The sequence below is a fragment of the Pezoporus flaviventris genome, unplaced genomic scaffold, assembly GCF_033815535.1.
Source record: "Pezoporus flaviventris isolate CSIRO_AGI_PZ_B2104156 unplaced genomic scaffold, CSIRO_AGI_Pfla_v1 ptg000002l, whole genome shotgun sequence".
NCBI classification, from domain to species: domain Eukaryota; kingdom Metazoa; phylum Chordata; class Aves; order Psittaciformes; family Psittacidae; genus Pezoporus; species Pezoporus flaviventris.
Genome location: NW_026892550.1, coordinates 61,603,682 through 61,621,606, shown reverse-complemented (window position 1 = coordinate 61,621,606; position 17,925 = coordinate 61,603,682). Strand labels below are relative to the sequence as shown.

Below are 17,925 nucleotides of genomic sequence, written 5' to 3'. Positions count from 1 at the left end.
CTTCTGGTACACAATTTTGACACTCATGCTCTCATCTCAAATATTTTCTGTATGATGAAAAGACAGAAAGGAGTATTATCCAAGTAGGTCAAAAAAAAAGATAAAAAAAAAAGGCACAACCTCAAATAATGTAATGATACAGTGAAAAAAATAAATCCTCCTTTTTGTACCAAAGCACCAATAGATTATCTTTAAAGGGAATACAATAAACCCTTAAAAGAATCCTCAAGAACAAATTATGTTTAATAACTTTCATAGCTATGGACAATTCATTAGTGTGCTGTGTCTGAAACACAGACTAAAGAGCACCTCTCTTTTTTGTTCAGTTCAGTATGCAAATGGTTGTCAACCAGCCAGAGTAGGTGGTTTCACTGATTCTTCTCTACACTGCCAGCTAATCAGTCTCTTATTTCATCTGTATGCAGCCTTCATACACACATACAGGAGAAACAAAAGCATAAAAAGGAAGATTTAAGTGCTTACCTACAAATTAACAGGCGACTCTCAGCAATAGAATAGTTATTTGCATTATTTGTTTTACAGTAGTGCTAAATGGTTAGACAACCCAATGTGCAGCAAACAGTATGTATTTATCAGGCAGTCTCTTCCTCTGAAAGTCTATAACCTGGCTTATGAGACATACATTAAAAAATCCCAGAGGACAGCAAAGAAAGCCAAGAGACAGATAGATATATGAGGGAGGTTGTCTGGTTTGGTTGCCTTTATTTATTTTTTTTTACTTGATTTTTAACAGTAATCCCTAAAGAGTCACAGAAGTTAACAGCAATGGCATGAAGTGAACAAGCGCACCTATCTGTTCATGTGCCTCAGAACAGAATGGATTCAGTAGATATTTATACAGTGAGTTCAAGGTATTGAGATCTAGCACAAGATGAGACTTTGCAAAGTACACACCCAAAGCATTTAACATAAAATGTAAGAGACTGACAAAGATGAGGGATTAAGAAGATGTGTTAAATACGTGCCATATTTGTGCTGACTGTCATTGCTTGAACACTGGGAAGGTAAAGGGCTGCTTACTAGAATGAGAAACAAAGAACACTGTCTGTGTCACATGCATGTCACAGTTCATATTAACAATGAATTAGACAGAAAAGACTGTTACTTTATTCATCTTTTGGGCGATAAGATGACCTGTTCATAAATAAATGAGGACAAAAGATTCTCCCATTTAGCTTCATCAAGCAACAGATAAGATAGGTAAGAGGTCCCCTCTAGAGTAGAGTAGCCCACACTCCACTGACACAACACTGGTACTCACACAAGGCACTTCTCCTCTGATTTCTTGCACAAAAGCCAGAAGAGCTCAGGCTCCATCTCATTAGCATACTCTAGCAGGCTTTTTCCACACTCTTTCCTGTAATATCCATGCCCCTCAGAAGCATCACCAAGTCTTAACTTCACTATCAAACTGTGTGACATACCTCACAGATATCAAAAATGGCAACTGGAAGATCTTAAACAACTAAAAAGCCCCCAAAAGTACAGTGTTCATAATACATTAACAGAATTAGCGCATGAGCTTATAGCATTTCCATTTTTCTCACCACACTCAGATTTCAAGACTGAAATATCACAGAATCATAGAATTGTTTAGGTTGGAAAAGACCTCTAAAATCATCAAATCCAACCATTAACCAAACACTGGCAAGTACACCACTAAACCACTTTCTGAAGTGCCACATCTACAGGTCTTTTAAATGTCTCCAGGGATGGTGATTCCACCAGTTCCCTGGGCAGCTTGTTCCAATGCTTGACAAACCCTTCCTGATTAGGAAAAAATTCTTCCGATTTTTTCCTAATTAATATTTTTTTCCTAATATGCAAGCTAAACCTCCCCTGGCACAATGTGAGACCTCTTGCCCTACAGCCTGTTTCTTGGGAGAAGAGACTGACATCCACCTTGCTACAACCTCTTTTCAGGTAGTTGTAGAGAGTGATACAGTTTATATAAGGTCATTAAGAGTGATAAGGGAGCAATATGAAGCACACATAGTTGTTTTTTTTCCTGGCTATAACTTGCAGCACTTCAATGCTTGACAAGATAAACTTCAAAATATACTACCCAGAAAAACAAATAAACAAAAAACCCCACCACCTAAAAAGCAACTTGTCTTTCTAATCCTTCCATTTTGTAGCAAAACATTTACTGAAGAAACCTTGCACTCTGGCACCAGAACAGCTTTTTCCATTGATTTTCATCAGGGCAGAATTCTACCTTTTTAAGTTTACACAAGGCACAGCTTCACTTCAGTCTTCTCCAGCAAAACAGGAGCTTCTCTCCTTTGGCCACAGTTAACTATCTTCTCTTCTTCAGGAATACATGAGACCATTTCTAAAATGGATCACAGACATGAAGTGGGGAAAATAAAACCTAGGATTTTGTTTTCAAACTCAGCTCATGTCTCTGCACAGATCTAAAACACGGCCCAAGAAACCAACATGTTAGCACCTCTTTTTTTGCAGCATAAGAGGAGCGGAAAGCAGGGTTGTCACCTCTTAAACTGTCTTTGTCACCAGAGAAGTCAGTGAGGAATTGCACCTCAGATTAAGAAAAATCCCATTTTACTGGATCACACTTCCCTTTCGGAAGTGCTGTAAGAAAAGAAAAAAAAAGTTGCTATAAAAAACCCCCTGACAGCTGCTGGACAGGAACTTTTGTCGTCCTGAGCTCCCTGTCTCTATCTACCAAAAGAACTCTCAAAACCAGGGCAACTTGAAGTGAACCAGTAAACACATTTAGCAAAATATATCCCTTATTTGAAATGTACTATAAACCCACACGCTGCAGCATTTGAAGCACACTGCTTGCGTTATAAAAGCAGCAGAGCAAGCAAAGCAAGCTTAGTGTTCTTCAATGTTGCCAAGGCATCAGCAATCAACTGTGAACAGCTGGGATGTCATCACTGAAACACACCAAACTGCCTTATGCCCATATTGAATCACTTTTGAATGCACTTTCCTGTCCTCTCCCTTTTTTTCTTTTCAAGCAAGATTAGCTCCCAAATGATAAAATTTCTTTTAAAAGGTCAAGTTCATTTTTTAACTTATTTGATGTATTTTTCACTTTTTTAATTCCATCCACCTAAACAGCCTATCAAAATCAATGCATTTGTAATGATCACAAATGCATGGTAAAGTCACTCTGGTTTGACTTGCTACAGGAAAATCTATCCAAAGCATCCCACAAAATACTCCTCTCCCAGCCATTTCATCATTGTTCAGGGCTGTATGGAATGAAACTTCCACAACTCAAGCCTCCTGCAGGATACCACATAAAGATCTTACTGTGGCAGGTAGAAAAAACAGCACCCTCTGACCTAACAGCCTATAGTTATACTGACAAGCAAAAGATAGAACCTCAAACCTGCTTACCAACCTGAAGAAGCTACTGTATCTTTGCTTGACAGAAACAACTTTTAATCACAGTTACAGTGAAAAGATTAACAGTTACCTAGAAAAGACATAAGACATCTAAGATGTCCTTTCCAGCAGGTAAGTCTACTAACTCCTGACTTATTTGAAGTGCTTCTCTCCAGTCACATAGTAAACCCCTGCATGCTTTTCACACTCAGTTTTACCCTTTTAGTCCTCCTTAAGAGGAAAACTTCCATTAAACATGGAAAAGTAATTAAAAAAAAATGTGTATAAGCTTCAAAAATAATTTTCTTCCAAATTTTCTCCTGTCATACTCAACTCTTGCAGTGGTTCTGGAGTCTTTGTGATACACTTTTTTGTCTGTGCACTAGGGATGATTGTGAAGAGAGATTCAGTTCATGATCCACACGGCTACCACCGTTACACTGACCACCACTGCTTTCTGTCAGCATCACTAGAAACCTCTAGAGATGCCTGACACCAAGCGGATGGTGTGACCAGAGAGCAAACAAACATACTAGTGCAGAAGGACTCCTCCAGTGCAACAGTGTACCTTCCACTCATTGTGGTGTGGACTTTGAATTACACAGAGGTGGAAGGCCTGAGAAGAGAATACTAAGAATGAAGACATTACCATCCAATTTGCAGCAAAGAGAGAGATTTGGGAACCAGCCAGTTTTGAAAGGGCTGGTTCTTTTGTAAGCAAGAGAACTCAAACAATGCCCAAAAAATATGCCCTCTGAGCCAAGAAGGCAGGAAAAACTGCTTGGCACAAATGCAAGACTCCCAGAAGCAGTGAAAGAAGAGCAAAGGAAAGGCAGTGTTAGACACTATTTTCCAGGGGGCACTCTCTTGCTGTGTAAAACTTGTGAATAAGAAATTCATTTTCTGAAGTCCATGATTCTTTGTTTTCTTGAAAAGTAGTTCCTGCTAAGGGTAATTAGAAAATTAAAGCCTCAACTCATCACTAGATAAGGGCTGGGTATGTGTGAGAAAGATTAAAACAATGAGCATAGGGAACAGGTTGGCTAAGCCTGGGCCAAAATCCTTGCAATGATGTTCCCTCAGGCTGCACTTCCACTTTTGAAATCAGAGGCTAAGCTTGCTTGCAGAGATGCAAGTCTGTTCAGAAACTAAGCAGCTCAAATCTGCTTGGCAAGAGCAAGGTGATGATAACCCTATTTTTGTGTGAGGTTCTTGCAATTTCTATTAATTGCAAGTTTTACTGGGATACAGAAACTGGGAGTTCCCACTTTTCACAGGCAGCTCTCAACTTGACCTTGTCTGTGCCACTCAAATTCTTCTTTAGCATCTTCTTCAGCACCCATGTTATGTACTGGTGATCTCTGGACTAAGATCCTGGTTCCACAGTCTGAGGTCCAGGTTTCTTCTATTCAAGATCAAACATAACCTGACGTGTAATAGAGAAGTCCTCTGCTAGGAAGCAAAACTAACCAAGTCTACATCGAGGGGTACATAAGCCTGTGGGATCCAGAGACTGGATCCAATCACAGCATGTCTACCCTGGAGACTGCAACCCAGACTTATTCCATTTTAGTCATAGGCACAGATCAATCACCCTGTACAGCAAAACACAGTGCATGTTGTGTGCCAGTAACACGAGTATTTATGAACCAGTGCCGGAACAGGGAAGTGGAATTCTTGCTTTCTATTACTGGTCCTGGAAGACAATTGTTTTGCATTTAACCGGGATGTTTGTATCAGCTATCTGTGCAATTCTGGTTGTCCAAGCTAGCCCAAAGTTATGAATTCAAATAATAGACATCAGCCTCTGCAATGTTTTATCTCAAGCATCTGCATACACTCGATGCTTTGAGAAGGCAATGATACATCATGCTAACAGAGTGACAAATTAAGCTTCTAATTTCACAAACTCCTTCTGGAAACTGTGCCACACAGTAGAAGAGGTGGCTCCTCCTACTAAAGACCTGAAACGACTTCATGAAAGCCTTTCATTACTACATTAGCAGAATTAGCAAATAAATGTGAAGCACATATAATTAGTAAGATACTGAGCTCAGTCTTAAGGCCCAGGGTTTGTAGACCACAGAAATAAAGTAGTATACAATCTTTCTTATGGTCTGATTACCTAAGTGTTGTCTTCAGCTATAAATAAGTTCCAGAAGCTGCCACTCTCTTTCCTCTTTCATCCAACCTTTTACTTCTGTTTCCACATGCTGGAACAGCATCTTTTCACTCAAGATAGCTGTATGATAAACCAGACTACTGTCATGGTCAGAATTTAAAACAGAACAAAGCACAAGAAAGCCACAACAAACAAAGAAGGGTTATTTTAATGCTCAGATCAGGTCTGTCTTCCAGCCCACTCTCACTCCTAGTAGTACTAGGACAATGGAAAGCATGGCAAGCTGCAGGGATGTGTGGGAATGAATAGCCCTGAGTGCTGAAAAATGGGCAGTTCTTATGTTACCTTTTGCTTCTCCGGAATTACAAGAGGGCTTTACTTCCCATACCAATACAAGACTGCCAGCAGCAGGAACCAAAACAAAGAAAGACATCTCTAAACAAAACTAGTATTATGAAAGTGAAGGGGGATGGGCAGGATATACTCTTTAAACTGCCTCTTTCTCACAAATGTTAAACTGATCTTTCAATTATTGATAGCTCACTTTGTCAAGTGACCATTAAACTAGAAGCTGCCTAAATCTGTATTTATATTTAAAGATGTCAGCCAATGAGAAGTATGCTCACAGCATTACTTACAAGAAAAAAAAGCAGGCCCTATGCAAAGCAACTTTGCAATCTGGGACTGAGGGGACTTGCTGTTTTCCACTATAATTAATCTAACTGAAAACTGGAACCAAGATTAAACCTACTCCTATTTAAAATCAACAGCCTCGTATTAAAATATCATTTATGCCAGTACATTAAGGGAAAATGAAGCTTTCGTAAATGTCTTTGCTTAACATGGCAGTGACATATTCAGTGTGAAGTAGAGTTTTATCTTGTTATATAAAACAAACGCAACTTGTATAACATCACTCCAAATACTAAATTACTAGGGAAAAGAACATGCAAGTAATCAGACTTGAATTCAGAAATAAAAAACAGTGACAAATAATATCACCTGAACTTAAATTAACTGAACAAAAATTCTCTGTGGCTACATGTCAGCAGCTTCACCAGTCAGCCTTTCAATTGTGAAGGCTGGAGGAGGAAGGAGAGATATTGCATAAAGTGAAAATAAAAGTCTTCTCTTGTGAAAGCCAATACATTATCTTAAGATAGAAAAAAAAATGGTCCCTAAATATCCGCAACTACAATTAGTAATAGTCATTAAAAGCTTTCATTATATAGAGTAAGTGTAATTAGAGCATCTTGCCCGCACAGGGTGCAGCACACAGAGAATGCTAGAAGGATTCATAAATTAATGCCAAATCAGTCTCATTCCCGTCTACCACACAATCTGCTGTAAAAGAGAAAAATTGTATTTACACACATTAAGGCAAAGCCCACTGGCCTCTACAAAATTAGCCTAAACACGAAATGTAGTTATTTGAGGACTCCCTATTTCATTATGTGTCTTAGGAATAAAGGGATGAAGTTTGCCATCAATAACACTGAACATATCTGCTGAACCCCGCAGATTCCAGGGCATTAATAATTTAAGCTCTTATGGGAATTTTGTCATGGTGGAGATAGGACTTGTCTGCAAACGGAGCTCAGGGGATGTTCAATATGATCTATTCTAGTATACACACACAATTGCTACATTTATCATGATGCAGAGGAAAAGAATGGTACTTTCTTAAGGACTTCAGGAATGCTGCTTCTGTAATTTACACAATAAAACCTCTATTTCTAATAAAAAAAAATATCACAGGTTCTAAAAAGATAGTCGTAAGAATTATACTGAAAAGGTTTCTTCTTTTCATATTTCTATTACTCATGCATGTATGGTGGTGTTCAGCACATTATAAAATCAAATAGGAAGTCAGCAATTCAGCTCCTGACAGTAGTATTGTCTATGTAAGGTGCTACTGTAAGCATGGATACTGTATGAGATTATGGCCTAAGCAGATAAAGCTGCGTGCTTGACTCAAGTGCAAATCTAATAGTTCTGTATGTAAACCAGTCAGTTCTGTTCATGATTACTAGATCACGATGAGAAAATACCCTCTGCACACGCCAATAGTAAGCACAGAAACAACACATCCTTTTGAGATGCTTATGGTATTTAACACAGACTGAATTCAGTCATTTGTGCAACAGCTAATCTATGGTAACTCCAGGTACAGACACATTTGCACTGTAACAAACGTATCTGTGTTCTAATTTAAAATAATGATTTACACACTTTTGCTCTATAATGGAAGTAAGCTCAAATGGAGTTAAAAAAAACTAGGCAAGAAAAACTTTCAGAACCAAGTTCTAATTCTTAAAATAGAATTTTCAGAAAAAACTTCAAAAACCATTTCTGTCTGCATACTATTAATAAGCCCACACTGCACCTTCACTATGCCAGGCATGCACAAATCAATGTGCACCACAGTTTGCAAGTGGCAGAAGGACTGATGCTCCATTACAAAGCTCAGGCACTAGAGCAGCTAACACAGTACTCATACACCCAGGAAAGTAGCTCAAAAAAATTCTTGAATTTGCTAAATCTCCATTGAAATAACATTTCAGTAAATGACTGTATAGGTGATCAGAAAGAATCTTAATGGCATAAGGTTGCCTCAGCATCTTTGTCCTGCTGATGAGTTTTTCATCATGATTTAAGATATATCCTGTAAAACCTGGAGGATAGCACCCAAAGGCCCTACAAGATTACTATCCAATTATCCATGAAAACTAACTCCCTATGAGTTCAGCTCAAGAACTTTATCATATAATGTCATAAACCAATTATTTTTCTATTGAGGTATTTGTAACAGAATCAGTTTGTAAAATCTAATTCAGAAGTTTACCACTATAGCAGCTTTCACTTGATGTTAACACCGGGAAGAGCTATGCTTAAGCATGTTATGTTAGTGTTGGCTCTCACACAATTACTTGGATGAGGCCTCCTGTATTTCTGATGACAATTAGAAACCATGGGAGCAAGAACAACAGATAGGCAGAGGATGTGGCAATTGGGCAGAAGGAATGTGTGCAGGATAGTTGTGGTATGCATACCCTCCACCTGAAAAGGAGTTCTCAGGCAAGGGGACCTCTATCCAGCCTAACCCAGAACTTGCTGTTCTTCCTTCTGCACTGCTGTTTTGTATGCACCAAAGCCAGCACAATCCAAGCACTCCCCAGAGATCTGCTGATCCTCTCTCGATTATGCTTCTCCAATATATCATCTTAATTTAGACTTTGCACTCCCCAGGGCTCTCCCTTCCCCAAACCCTTCTCCATCACAAACCTCTTTTTAATCTGCTTGGACATGTCTGTGTTTGACTGAACTCTGATGACTGCTGGATCTCTCTCTTGCTAGTTCTCCAAAGAGGAAGAAACTACTCCTTACTCTGACAGGGCTTTAAGAAATCCATACACCAAGTATATAACCAAAAATTTACCTGGACAGCCTAGAGACAGTGACTACCACTGTGGCAAAACAAATGCCTAGAAGTCTTAATCTACATCATACTAATCTAGAGTGTTTGAACAGCTTTATGAAATAGTTTGATAAGATTGTAGTGTTTTTTTCTATCAGGGATGGCCTCTTCTGCCCCTAAAAGAAAGCACAACAATTATCTGAAAGAGGCTGCAGAGGGCTCTTAACAGCTTTTAAAATAATTCCAACAGCAATCAGACCAAAACAGACCTCCTCCCATATATTACAGGTGATACAACTTTCTGTATATTATTTGATAACAGTGGATCAAGATGCTCTCAACACAAGTTCAGCTGCCACTGCACTATGCTGTTGTCTGAACTAGCGTAACAATTTTAATGCCAAGAGTTAAATCAAATTGAAAAATAAACAAGAAGTCAGCATAATGCTTTGCAAGTGTTTACGGTGCAATTATGCCACAGCTTGACGGAGCAGGACTCTGATCATATATTTTTCCAAATGTCTTCGAAGTATCCCATTTTGACAGACCTTTATGAATGGGGGCAGGATCAGCCCTCTGCTAACTCTGCTTCAGTGTAAGCAAGCTGAGATAGTAATGATGAAATTCTGTTTTAGTTCTCTGACTTGAATATGTATGCACATTGACCAGATCTGGGAACAGGAAGACAAAATGGCAGACAGGACAGCTGTGCTGGGAAGCCCACACTGTAATTAGAAGGGGACAAAGGAAAAAAAGGGCAGTAAAAGCCATACTTCTACTTGTATTAACTGAGTGACTAAACTAAGTGATAAGGCAGTATTCTGTAAATATTAGGCTTCATCTAGATTTTATTATTTATACAAGCTGTGTATGTTATAGTAATGCTCAGCTTGTATTTTAACTCCCTACTAAAAATATGGAAAGTAATAATAATAAGTACATTTTACACGTAAATTCATGTAACAGTTCTTACTTGGGGACACAACACAGTCTATAAAACGAAGTATCTATATAAAATGAACTATGTAGTCTTTTTCTCTGGTTTAATTTGCCTGCAAAATAAGGAAGATGGATAGAAGCTGCTTCTCAAAGTCAATGACCAGAAAAATCTTACTGAAATGCTATACATGAGTTAAGGCTAGAGTAAAATTCACACTGTTATTTTGCAAACTCCTTCATTATAGTGCATTATCTGTATCGCGAATGCACCAAGTGATCTTTCTGGGGACTTCATACAACTTCACATGATTATGCACCCACTGTAGGGAACTCAATTCTAGGACAGGGAAAGATACCATGACCATCACTGAAGGAACAAAAATGTCTATGTAAGCACCAGTTCTCAGAAATGAGAAACAGAGCTAGGTCTAGGTGCCTATGGGTAGAGGTGCATGGAAAACAGTGAAACATTTGGGATGTATTTGTTGTTCTTATGGGGAAAAAATAAATACACGCAAAACAAGTATTTATAGCCTTTTCAAATTTCAAATGACTGATTTACCAACCACATGCTGTCTATCTCCTATGAGGCATTGAAGAATCACTTGAGTATCTGTTCCACTCATTACAACCAAGCTTTCTCAACCCTATACGGGATATTTACAGACTGTGGACTAGCTCCTCTAGTCAGAGCACAGGTGCTGCCAGTGCAAATACCACTCCCCATGAGCTGAGGGATAAAACAATACTGTCTATTTAAAAAAAAAAAATTAAAAAAAAAAATTCTTTCATGACAAGATACTTTTAGAACTAGGAGATTTGGGAAATACTATGAAAACATGCACAGCAAAAGTTGTCTTTCCCTTGCAGTCATTCTAGGTTATGGAGGACAGCACCACATCCTAGTTATTGTCTCCCCTGCTAGCCAGATGTTAGGCAGGGAACCTGCCACCTTCTTCTCAAAACAGCTAAGAGTAAGAACAAAACTGACTGTCCCTCATGCTGAGCAAGGGCCTCAGTACTGCTCCTCACTTTTCTTAAGAAATTGTATCTCCCAATCCACTTCCAATTCTGATTTATCTAAGAATTAGACCTCCTACAGATTGATTACTAGCTCCAGGCACTTGATAAGTCATGACAAAATTAAATTCATGGGCTAGTACAGTTTATTAGCAGGTTACTGAGTTGCTGGAAGGAAGGAAAATACCCTTACTTATCTCCCAGTGCCCTCCTACCAAAAATCTAACATACTTCACGTCACTCACATAAGTCATGTATACGTCTGTCGTGGTTTAACCGCAGCCAGCAACTAAGTCTCACACAGCCACTTACCCTCTCCCTCCCCAGTAGGATGGGGAGGAGAATCAGGAAAAAAAAAGTAAAACTCTGGGTTGAGATAAGAACAGTTTAACAATTGAAATAAAGTAAAAACAAACAAACAAAAAACAAAACGCAACAAAAAAAACACAACAACAACAAGTAATAAAGGAGAGAGGAAAGAAACCCAAGTGATGCACAACACAACTGCTCACCACCCACTGACTGATGCCCAGCTTGTAGCCAAGCAGTGATCAGCGCCACCTGGCCAGCTCCCTCAAGTTTATACACCGAGAATGATGTGCTGTGGTATGGAATACCCCTTTGGCTAGTTTGGGTCAGGTGTCCTGTCTCTGCTCCCCCCCAGCTTCTTGTGCCCCTCGTCACTGGCAGAGCATGGGAAACTGAGAACTCCCAGATTAGGGTAAGCACTATTCAGCAACAACAGAAACATTGCAGTGTTATCAACATTATTCTCAGACTAAACCCAAAACACAGCAGTATATCAGCTACTATGAAAAAAACTATCTCTATCCCAGCTGAAACCAGGACATCATGAAACACAAAGCCTATGAAGTCCAGAAAAGACCAACCTGTAAATTAACACCTTACACAGACAGGAGTGCGCTGAAAGACCAAGCACAAATTTTGCACTGTGAGGATTTGTATAGCAACACTAACATTCAGCCTCCTTAATTCATAGAAATTGCATTTACCCTCAATGGCGTGTTTGCACTGCGTGTTCCTGTAAAACACTTAATTGGCAGATAAGCTTACATTGTTGATTTATCTAGCTGCATTATGTACTTGCTTTCCACAGCAAAACTTCCACAATGAAGTAAATTCTGTCAGCAGCTAATCATGTACCATTAAAAAAGATTACAGGAAAAAAAAAAAATCATAAATGCACAAGGACCTTCTCCCTAACTGCTGCACTATCTCACACAATTAATAATTTAACTATCTGAAACTTCACATGTGCAGGGTACTGCAAGTAGACCAGTGGCATTTTCACTTCAAATTTATATAGTCTTTAGTCAGTATACTTAATCTGCATTTCTAACACCTGCTTCAGTCAGCTATGAAGTGCAATGTTATCTATAAAATTTTCTTTCATCTTTGTACTGTCCATCTAACAAAAAATTATGATCGTGGATAATTATTTGACTTTAAAAAGGATATGGAACTTTTCACATGTTTTTTGATCATTTCTTGAAAGACATGCTCATATATTTGACATTCCATTTTATTAAAAGGTTTCAGTTTTTTTAAAAAACCCTGGCTTTCACATTATTCATGTTATCTAATCCTATGTAATATAGCTCTCCTTCAAAGAGTTAACAGTCACTTTCCATACAGTAGTAAAAAATGAGGGAAAGAAACTAGACCACAACTAAGCAATGAGGCACCATGAGGTGTGCATTTTCAGGCTATTAGCACATGCCTCAAATGCACCTGGAGGAATAAGCTACAATGACTTTTCTACTCAGGTGCGTATCAACATTAGCATCTGTATCATACCACACTACAAAGTGATATCCCGCCTTCACATATTAAGATACAAAATTCTCTAATTGACATGGAGTGGTCACCACATTTAGATACAAGTAAAAGAATTCTTTTTACTGGGAAGAAAAAATAGCAAATTTTCAAATTCTTCACTCTGTCAGAGTTCACATACAGTCTGTACAACATACTGAGTTTTTTCATAGATAAAGTCAGATGATCATCTACTCTGATCTTCTAACAGCTAACAGGAAAGGGGCAGCATTAACCATTCTTGCAACAAGCCCTTACACTGGAGTTGATCAAGACGGTACCTCCAAAAAATATTTTAGAAAAGGAATTTTGTGATACAGCCTTTTTAAAAAAGTAGAAGCAACAAATAAACAATTTATCAGTATATGAAAGTAACCAGCGATAAGTGGGTGGAGAATGGGAATGAAGGATGAAAGAAGATCCTAGGAAGCACACACGTGTCATGCAAGAAAGATGATAAATTGTCTGAGTAAGCCTCAAGGAAGATGAAGGAATTAAAGATGGTTTGGGCTGGGGTTTTGGGGTGCTTTTTTGTTTGTTGTTTTTTGTTTTACATAAGCAAAATGAAAAATCTATACAAATGACAGAACACTGCTAAAAGAAGCCAGATAATGACAGACCATCAATTAAAGTATTTCCCTCCCTTCCTTCAAAATAACTGGTATTTCCAAATGTTTTGAATTAAGGATGAAAGCTGAGGGTTGTTTTGATACTTTGAAAGAAGATAAGACAAAACAGTAATGAAGGAACCTCTCAGCAACAATACAAGTATAGCCATTCAAAAAACAAAATAATGAACTACTGCTGTCCCACCCCGAAGGGTCATGATGGTTTCCCAAAAGTGCATTTTAAAAAGCTAACAGCAAGTAATAACATGAATTTCTGAAGGAAGCTCCAATTTTATGCTAACCATGCCTTCTAGCTGAGTTAAAGACTTTGCGAAAGCTTTTGACCTAACCTCTGGCACCTCCATTAAGACAGTATTTGTCACCCTGACAGCAAGAGGAATGGTTTCCAGCCACTCAACTTACAGTAATAATGATGTCCCTCTTGTTTTTATCCCAAGAGACTGAGGGCTGCCGATTCACGGACTGCTGAGTTTTGAGCAGGCACTGCTAGGTCTGATAGAGAAGAACCACAGAAAAAACCCATTCAAATCCAGGCAGAGCTTTAACCTGTTCTGGGCCAAAAATCAAGAAGCTTAATAAATTAATGTGTTTTGGATTAGAAGTTTTGCATAGAACAATACAGCACTGGTACTGCTGTTTGTAAAGGGATGTCATGAAACATGCATTCTGCTTTCTAGAATTCAACTTTCACTAGCTGCAGAATCCGCATTTGGCAGACAGAAGGAGAAAGAGGCCCATGCTCCATTCTGGATTAGTGCATGCATGTAGGTGACCCCTCAGCACACCAGATTGTATTTTATAACATATGCAGATGCCAGGTGAAACTAACTCCTCCTTGCAGAAGCCCTAGCTCAAAATGCCAATGAAGCAGAAGACAGGGGTTTATATACTAATGTTCCAAATAAAGCAATGATTTCTCTCCACTCCTCCTCACCCAACACACACTCTTCTCATGCAGGCGACTAAAAGCTTCAGCACAGAGGAAAGATCACTGGACCATTTCCATCAGAAGCTAAATCTCTGGGGGAGAACATTAAGAGTCAATTCTAAAAATATTTTCCTTTTGATGATTTTTTAAAAGGAAGGGAGAAAATGACACATTTTGTGCATTTCCAAATCTTTCTGCAGGGAACATTTACCCTTAAATCAGGTCAAATTACTACATGTTTGTGTACAACCACAGTCCTAGAGGAATGCAGTTTTGCTTCTTCTGGTGTTAAAAGATACTACAGAGAGGGCAAAATAAAAAACAAATTGTCTTTCATACTGCCTCCCTTCTCAATTTCTCCTTCAACCTACCTAATGTAAAGAACCAATAAATGCAAGCACATTTTCCCACAGACACAAATAATTACTTGCAAGAATTTTAAAACTTGCTTTACAAATGAGTTGTTCAAAGCTTTGGGGTGAGTTTTCACCTTTTTAAACAAAGCACAGAAATATTTTTCCAAGCATTTATCATAAACCAGTAAAGCAGCTTTTCAAGGCAACCATTTTTAAAACTAATTTTAAGTAAGTGATACGACATCATTCCATGATACAAGAGTCAGTGACTTAACCAGAAATAGAACATCTTGATCTTACTTTCTAACAGAACTAGTGAGAACTCCTCCTGTTAATTTTATTTTCTTTGGATTGGAGTAAAAGGACAGGAAACCACCACAACACAGAAGACCAGAAAACATCACAAACCAATACCTGGCCTTTTTCAACATTATGATCTGCACACAAGTTCTGCCCTAATGCAATTGTGGTTTTTTCTTTTCCCCAAGTACTGACCATTAACAGAAAGTAAGTAGAAACAGAAAAAAATAGCCCAAAACAAGCATATACTTTTGACAAAAAATTATATTTTTTCACAGTTAAGAGGACAATGATGAATTTTACGAATTATGAAAACATAAGGGGGGGAGGGACTCAACATACTTTCTCAGAGGCAGTCACCAAGTACCACACCAAGCAAGAACACTAGATATTGTTGCTGACAAAAAAAGTAGGTGTAAACTACCATAAGCTGTCATATAAGGAAGTGGAAAAAAAATACAAATATATTTATCTTTTAAAATACAGTATTTAATTATTTGGGGGCTGCAAAGAGAATACAAAGTGATATCTTTAATAGCCTACTTACTGGCACCTTTAAATAAACTTTTTTTCCTTTTTTGAAGAACTGGCTGCTTGAGTGCCATAAGTCTGATGGAGATGAATTAAATGGTCAGTAGCAAAAGTTAATGGGAAAACCAAGAAAGTACTGAGACCAGCTACAGCCCACATAGTTTTTAAACATTTGACAGCTAGTAGTTTCATTTTTTGTTTTTATTTAGATTTCAATGCATTTTCCTCTTAGACATTGAAAAATAAAATACAGGGACTGATCATTGGCCTTCTAGAGGATACACTTTTCTGAGTACTTCATAGCATATTTTCTTTCATCGTCAGGTTACTGTTACCTATCCTCCATCTCCCTAACATTTCAAAGATAACCAACAGCAGGGCTGGTTCTCAGACAGTCTGCACTGGCTGGTCGTGTCAATCCCTACTGACTTCATTGGTCTTTTCAAATCTGACAGACCACACGGTAGGTGTGTAATAAGAAGATTTTCAGTTATCCCCCACCTGATTCCTCTCAGTCCCTTGGGAGCAAGATATCATTTACTTCTTTTTAACTTCCTGACTATTGCACCTTTATACTTCTTCTATTTTAAACATGTCTGGAAGGACTGAAGTGGGGGTGCACAAAGACCGAATGAATGAATGACTACTGGGATGGGTGCACATGCCTAGCCATCCCTCAAAATAATCATGTTATCAAGGGCTCTTTTCTTAAGCTCACAGTAACAGTAACAGTTTGTCATCACAGTGAGCTTTGTTACTCTATCTTGCTTGTACCAAAATAGAACAAACTTACTCAAACTTAGGAATTACACCAAGCATGCTGTACACTGGAAGCACAAATACACAGTAACAGTGAAGGCCTATGAATTTTTGACCTGGAAACTGCTGATGATGCCCAAACTTACATTGAGATTTCAAATAAAGACAGCAGAAATCAAAATGAGGATGTTAAATAACAATGAGAAAGCTGGACACCAGGCACAAAATCTGAGAAAGTTACAGTAAAGCATCGTAAGTGGATCCCAAGACTATTTATTTTCCATGGAATCCAAACTCTTCCTGACAGGTACATAGTATCTGGTCTAAAGACTCACTGCTGCTGAGACCTGCCATCCCCTTTCACTCATGCAAAAACCTGTCTTTCAAGGCTGAGGTGGCTTCCCAAGTGGCTGATTAGAAGGGAGAACTTGCTCAGGATTTTAAGAACTACCTGAATCAAATTTGGAGCACAGTTCAGCATCAGCACTGTACTGCTTCAAAGAGGAAGAGAAGACCTCTTCTAAGAGTGAGGTGTACACCATAAAGCAGTTGCGCTTTGAAATGAAACAAGAGTGACTCTGGAATTCAGCACCTGTTGTGAACAATTTCCTGGCAAGATCTTCTTGTAAACAGCTAGCACAGTAAAAAGAGAATCCCAGATGACTATTCTGCCTCTTCTCATATTGTAAAGACACAATTAAGTGGGAACAAAGGGGTAAACAAACATTTACCTGGGTTTAGAAAAATATTTACGATATTTGTGCTAGAAATAGTTAAGCCAGATAAGAATATTTATCCTAGAAATAACTAATACTAAAAAGTGATTATAATAAAAAAGAAAAATGAGAAAAAGAAACCTAAAACATTCAACATACATTAAGGTAAAATAAAGTAAAATAAATTCAGCCAACTGGTTATTTCCATATGTGTGGATTTCTTTAAATAGTAATGAAATCATTGCTAAAAAAATCTATTGTTATTAAAACAAAAAAGTTGGCTCAGCCCACCAAAATTAGATTTGTAAGTTGCTGGTCATTCCCATAATTAAATCTGTGTCACAAATTTGCAAGAAAAATGGACACTATGACTAATGCATTTACTTGCTGCACTAGTGCTGTCAGGCTGTGTAAATCATTATGCCTGCTAAAGCAGAGTAGGTAAGAATGCCATACATTTTCATTAACCAACTAGGTTTTGTGTGTATGTGAGAAACTAACTTTTATATTCCCTACTAGCTTTAGCTTTCATTTGAAAACAATGTCATTAAAAACACTAGCCTTGATTTGATCAGCCAAGTGGCTGCTTCTAAAAATTATTTGAGTTTTGGACAATACAAACCATCTCTATTGCCTTTGAAAGATGGTCAGTTAAAACAACAAACAATACATCCTTAATTTGGACAAAGGACGTTAGTGAAACGATAGGCACTTTGACTAGGTTCCTTCCTTCTGAGTGATTTATGTAGCCTGAACACATGACTTATTTCACCCCCTAGGTTTCAACAAAGAAAGCTAACCTATTCCTAGACAGCACTGGAAGAAGTCTCAACCAACACTTTCATTTTTGACCACCCTCTGCTCTGTTTTCTCAGGAATGCAATGGTCACCAGAGCAGAGTCCTCTGAGTCGATTTCATGTCACGACGGACTTTCACATCTTGGTTACAGTTTTGTTTAAGGTGAACCTGATGGCTGTTCCTTTCAC

General features: G+C 38.2%; 1 protein-coding gene across 16 annotated transcripts in view; it reads right to left on the bottom strand.

Moving 5' to 3' along the window:
- Positions 1–17,925, bottom strand: part of SLC10A7 (solute carrier family 10 member 7) — a 143,457-nt gene that overhangs the window by 71,860 nt on the left and 53,672 nt on the right. Inside the window, exon 5 of one of the 16 annotated variants that reach the window (XR_009741266.1) lies at positions 310–426. The exons of the other annotated variants lie outside the window; for them this stretch is intronic. The gene's annotated coding sequence lies outside the window, so the exon portion shown is untranslated. The remainder of the gene's footprint in view (positions 1–309; positions 427–17,925) is intronic. 16 annotated transcript variants of the gene reach the window in all.